This window comes from Cebidichthys violaceus, unplaced genomic scaffold, assembly GCF_023349555.1.
Source record: "Cebidichthys violaceus isolate CVI_PGR_0920_01 unplaced genomic scaffold, fCebVio1.0.p SCAF_13, whole genome shotgun sequence".
In the NCBI taxonomy this organism is placed as follows: domain Eukaryota; kingdom Metazoa; phylum Chordata; class Actinopteri; order Perciformes; family Stichaeidae; genus Cebidichthys; species Cebidichthys violaceus.
Genome location: NW_027176296.1, coordinates 9,319,840 through 9,325,670, shown reverse-complemented (window position 1 = coordinate 9,325,670; position 5,831 = coordinate 9,319,840).

Sequence of the window (5,831 nt, the reverse complement as noted above, 5' to 3'; positions counted from 1 at the left end):
CATGCTTGTTTTTCTGACACCTCCGGGGTGTCTCCCTGTGTGAATGTTGTTACGCATGCGGTGCCTCCGTGTACCGTATTCTTACCTAATGTTAGTTTATTACGACAACAGAGCGCCAGTAATAACTGACTGTACGGCTCATTGGTGGGGCCTGTGTTTTTATAACCTTTGCTAACCTCTTTTGGACGTTAACCCCTATGGACGGGCGCTCTTTGATGTCTGGCCTGTGATGACGCATTTTCCACCCTTTTGCAGTCAGAGGCAATGATCTCACATTTGACTGCGCATCCCTCGGCAAGAGAGGACACAAGAGACCCTGAACTCATTCACTCCTTTGTCCTTTAGGTGCCGTTTTACTATCCATGTTCAGGTTTTGCCATACATTTCAGACCATGTGCTCATACAATATCCAGCTGGGCCTTCATACAGTTTGCTGAATTAACATCACCGGCCCAAAGCATAGCTTTCCTCTTCTTCTTTTTTTTGCTGCAGAAATATTGTTTTATGTAGCTTTTTCTTTCATATACAATCTTTGTAAATATGTGCAAAGATGGGCTGACAACTTTTGATCATGCAAAGATATAATGTAATACTTTGACATTTTGGAGGAATACGCTTATTTATGTTTTTGTCTTGAATTAGATGAGAAGATTGATACCACTCTTAAAATGGGTGGATAACAAGCCTAATATAAAGACGGGAAACGGGGAACTGCTTGCTTGGCTCAGTCCAAAGGTGCCAAAATCCACCTACCAAGCCTATTTACTCTCAGCAAGCAGATAATTCCCCAAATGTCGATCTATTCCTTTAAAGTAGCAACAGACTACCCTAGTGTAAGGTCGTCTTCTACCCACAGTAGTGAGCGTTTTAGTGATATTAACTACTACTGATTAAAAATCTGTTGTCCATACAGAATCAAAAACATGGTGTTTTGAAATAGTGTATACCTTTGAGCAGACTAATGCACTGTTTGCTCTATGAAGTAATTGATGTAACATATCACGTAAGTTGATGACATTACAGAGTAGAATCCTCTGGTGCCTACACATCTGTTCCTTTATTTGTCATGGCTTTGCCTGTGTTGAATTACCACACATTTTATTTTAGCAGTTCTCTTAATTTTCTATCTCAATAAAGATACTCAGTGCGACCACACAAAAGCTCTCTTTTGGTTTGTGGTTCCTCTTAAAAGTAAATTTGAGCTTTTTTTAGTCTGCGGAGAACACATGCATTGGAAATAATTCCTCTAATTTGAGTAAATTGCGCTTTGAAATTTCTGTAGTTGGTTTGCACTTAATTAGTCTTGATTCGGTGGGTAGGGCTCAATTGTGCTTCGTGCAGAGCTGGTTTTTATGAGACCAGCTTCTTCGGTACACAGCTCTGCAGTGGTGGCCTGATCCAGAAACAGGCTAACGATGGTACAACTCTGCATCAATAAAGACAGGTACTGAAGCACAAACATCATGTTTCAACACCCTGATGTCACCCATTTTTCACACGGCACACAGGGTGGGTGTCATTAGGCACACCGAGAATCATTTATCAAGCAGAACCTCCAAAATGCATGGAAACATTTTCAGTGCTCAAAATCAAACTGCAACCAAATCTACAATTTTGCATTCGTATTTCACATTTTGAATTGACGTTCAACCAATATTTTGCTTATCTGACTGTTCCAAACATTGAGAAATACCACTAAATGAGGCCATCTGTTTTTCCTAAAACAAATGCTGTACCACAGTGGTTTCTATGGCCTGTTTATTGTCTAGCTTATTCAGGCTATTTTAAAATCTGAAACCAGTTATGTTGGTCAACAAATACATTACCTTTCCAGGATGCATAAGCTCAAACATAAGTCCATACTCATGACATGCAAGTCACATGTGAGGACTTTAGTTTGCTCACTGCATGAATATTACCAACTTTGCTGTAAGGAAAGATTGACGCAGGAAGCTCCAGAGCCTTTGGCTGATTGAATTCATCCTGCTCTTAGGATAAACAAGAGCCACTACCACTCTTCAATACAAACAGACCAGCAATGTTGTCACCTCGGAGACTGATCCCCAAGTTGTTAGAAGGAAGTGATTCACTTGTTCCTTTTTGTCTGTCTTGTGTCAATCTGACAGTCCCAACCAAAGCAGCCGGTGTGTTGCCTGTTATTCTTTTATTATCAACCTTGAGTTATCTTTTTAGAGCACCTGCCATTGAGCCTCACAAGACCTTCTGTTTTCTGTGTCTTTGTCCTAACTAAAGCATATGCAGAAGGATTTACAGTTTCATTGGTAGAATAGCAGCTTTTTAAATTAAAGAAGATTTTTACCATTTATATAACGCGGCGAAAAAGTATTGCCATTTTGTGGTGGAGGAGTTTGTGTGCCCCCATGACTGTAGGAGCTGAGTTGTCATTAGCTCCTGGTTGGGTCTCCCAAAGCAAACTGGTCGCTTGATAAGTGCTGAAAGCTTCAACACCTACATTAATTACAACCATGATGTTTTTAAAACTCCGGGATAAAAACATTTAAAATGCCATGTCATGCCATTTGTCATTCTCAGTAAGACCGCATTTGGCAAGTGTGTATGTATTTGCTTCTTTCCTTACTATATCGGTTTCTTTGTGTGGTTGCTTAATTGCAGTGTGTGACAAGGGGAGGCCAACGGGCGCTTTTTTAGTGCATGGAGCCTCGAGTCATAGTTGCCACTCATTAGCTACATTTCCATGGCACAACCATTGTTAATTCCAAAGATCAAAAGATGCAGAAGAAATCAGAAATTGTGTTATTGGGGAAAATGGGTGACAATATAATGACGGCATATGGACTTACTAGCCCTTATGCCTACACAATAGTGGAAACCAGGTTGCAATTACCCAGCAGAGTGGGAAAATACATCACTCTTGTCACTTATTGTTCCATAGGAACGTCAGCAAAATCCTGATTCTGAGGCGCACCGCTGCTCAAGAGTTCAAATCACATTTTTAAATGTCAATGTCAACGGTCTTTAGATATCCATGAGCTGAAGTTGGAGATGCAGCAAAAATGTATGTAAAACTTGATTGGACGTTTACTTTATGTAACCCTGTTTTTTTAAGTGACAAAGAACATGCTCCATCATAACAAAACACAAAGCCAGTAGGCAGAGGGAAGTGGTATTAAATACCACATACAGTACATTTGCATTTAGTCCTTGATATTCAGTTTTTTGGGTTTTTGGGTGGCAATCATTATTGTTAAAAGAAAGGAGCCGTAGTGTTAAAATCCCTTTAACATTTTAAGGGAATAGAAATCAAAATTATAGCTGCTGAATATGTGATCTCATTGGTCTTTCCATGTTAAACAACAGCTAGAGCAGCATATGCCAACATTAGCTCAGCTGTTGACGGTATGTGCCCCCTTGGAGATTATTCAATCCAACATTGTCTCTATCGGGCTGAGACTCAAAACGCCCAAAGACTCGGTGTTGCCTCTCCCATCAATGCTCAGCTTGTGTGAGTAAATAATCACTCCAGTAGCCAGCGGCCCTCTGGGGACCGACTGAACAATCAAACAGCCTGGGAGGGAATGGACTCTGATTTTCCCTTAAGCCTGCGCATCAGTTATTCTCGTGTACTTGCAGATCGAGGGATCTGATGGGCGTGTCGGAAGACTTGCGTCACTGTGTGAGTGTGAGAGTGAGAGTCACACACCCTGTCAGGATTTGGCAAATGGATGTCTTTTACATCACTTTGTTTCAGTGAAAAATGAAACATCTAATATGTAAATACATAATAATATAACTTGTAAGATGTTTAGTCAGTTTCAGCCCCACATTTGTTGAGTTGTGCACGTTTGAGTAGGGGAGTCAGTCCAATTAATTACGTAAACAGAATGCTCTTTCCTATTTTGTCCAGCAGATGGTGCTTTTGAAAACAAATGGCTGCCTCTGCATTTGGACTTGGTGGTCGGCCTCTAGCACTCCTTGCCTCTTACCCCTGGGTTCCGTATAACAGTGAATATTAATCTGAGGTTATAGACAAGGGGGCTGTTAAATAGCTGACATCAGTGCTCAGCAGCTTCCAGCATGTTGTAATGACCACTCTCGATCCTGTTAGCTTCTGGCTGCACAGCATTACGTAGAGCTTGATGAAGCTTTAATGCTAATGTCTTTGTCATATAAACACATTTTGGGTTCAGGGAATGAGGTAGTCGCAGAGTGATTTAATTGCATGTGTGTGAGCCTTGTTTGCCTGTGTGTCTGAGAGTGATAGTTTTTACAGGTTGGTGCTGTGATGGCAGGGACAACCCAATCTTTGGGTTCTGTTAAGGCTGAGGGATTGTAAACCTCGCCACTAGTGCTAGTTTGTACATTATACAGGAATGCTACGGATGACCGAAAGAACTGCTCACATAACATACAGACGCCATTACATTACCAGTTAGCTGCATTGTGTCAACAAGACAAATGACAGTCTGATTGCACGGCGCTTTCTGAACTCTGAAGGGCCGAGGTGGAACGTTTCTTCTTCAGGCAGCAACAGAAAGGGAAAGAGCAAAAAGAGGGCTCCCTGAAAGTGTTTGCACTGTAAATCCGGCCTGCAAGGGGTAGCCACACATCTTTGTGATTAGGTTAACCTCAGGAGCCTTTCATGTGAGCAATCTGTAAAACCTCAGAGAGCACATCCTGTGCGGTATGCAGCTCAATCAAAGGCAATGTGTCCTGCTCAACCTCTTATTAAATACACTTGATGAACACTTATTTCCAGGAAAGTTGTGCAGAAGTGTGATTTGCCTTCAGATAGATATGTTTTTTTATGACTGTTTGTGTGGCGATCAAATGCCTTTTGTGGATACAAGTGAGTACTTGGGAGTGTTTGTGTATATTTGGAAAATCTTCTTAGCTAAAGTGAACATGTTGCCCTGAAATATTTTCCAACATCTGCCGCCCATCAGGATGTCTGCTTTCTGAGCCACTGCTGCATTCCTGAGCCACTCCCTCTACCTGGATCAAAAAAAGAAACCCTTCTTTGTCGTTGCCCCTGAGCTCTGCTCTCTCTACCGCTGTTCAAACTGTACTGTAGGTATTTGTACGCGTCTGCAATTGAATCCTGTGTCTGAAAAGGATGTTTTCTTTCTTTTTCAGACCGATAATTATTGTGCTCTTCAATTATGCATTCCATATTGCATGTATTTCATGTTCCTGGGGGACATACAACTTGCAGTCTGAAAGCGAGCAGGACCCATCTGAGCTCAGGTAAACATAAATAATGAAAACACTGGAGCCAGAGTCAAAGAGGTGTTTGTGACAGTAGCAACACACTGCTTCAGTAGCTGGAAAATTGAATATGAAGTTTCTATGACCACAGACGCAACTATGTTTCCACTGTTTCCTGTCCTTCTCCTCATAATAGTATTTCTTAATGCCTGTTAACCTGAAACCTGGAAGGCAGGCTTAAGCCCTCCCTACCTCGCAGGGCTGTTTACAACTGTTTAGCAGACCGCTGCAGTTTAAGAGCCAGCAGAGGCCAATGCAACTAATTCACTTTGAAAGACAACTGCTAATGAATTAGGTCAATTTGGTAGTGCTAGTCCGCTGTGTGAAAAAAAGCTTACGGGAATGCATTCTTTGTATACAACCCATTGTATACAATAATAGTCATTGTCCCGCTTGCATGGTGTTTAATCCCAGCCCATTCAGAGCAGCACTTAAGATTCTTGGCATACTCCTATACTCATTGCTACTCGTGGACTTAATCTTTTTTCCCCCCCTCTCAGAATCAGTCAAGTGTATGGCTTAGCCAGATCAAATGAAAGAAAGCTAGCTCACTGCAGAATGGCATTCCAAAGCACAGAAAGTCA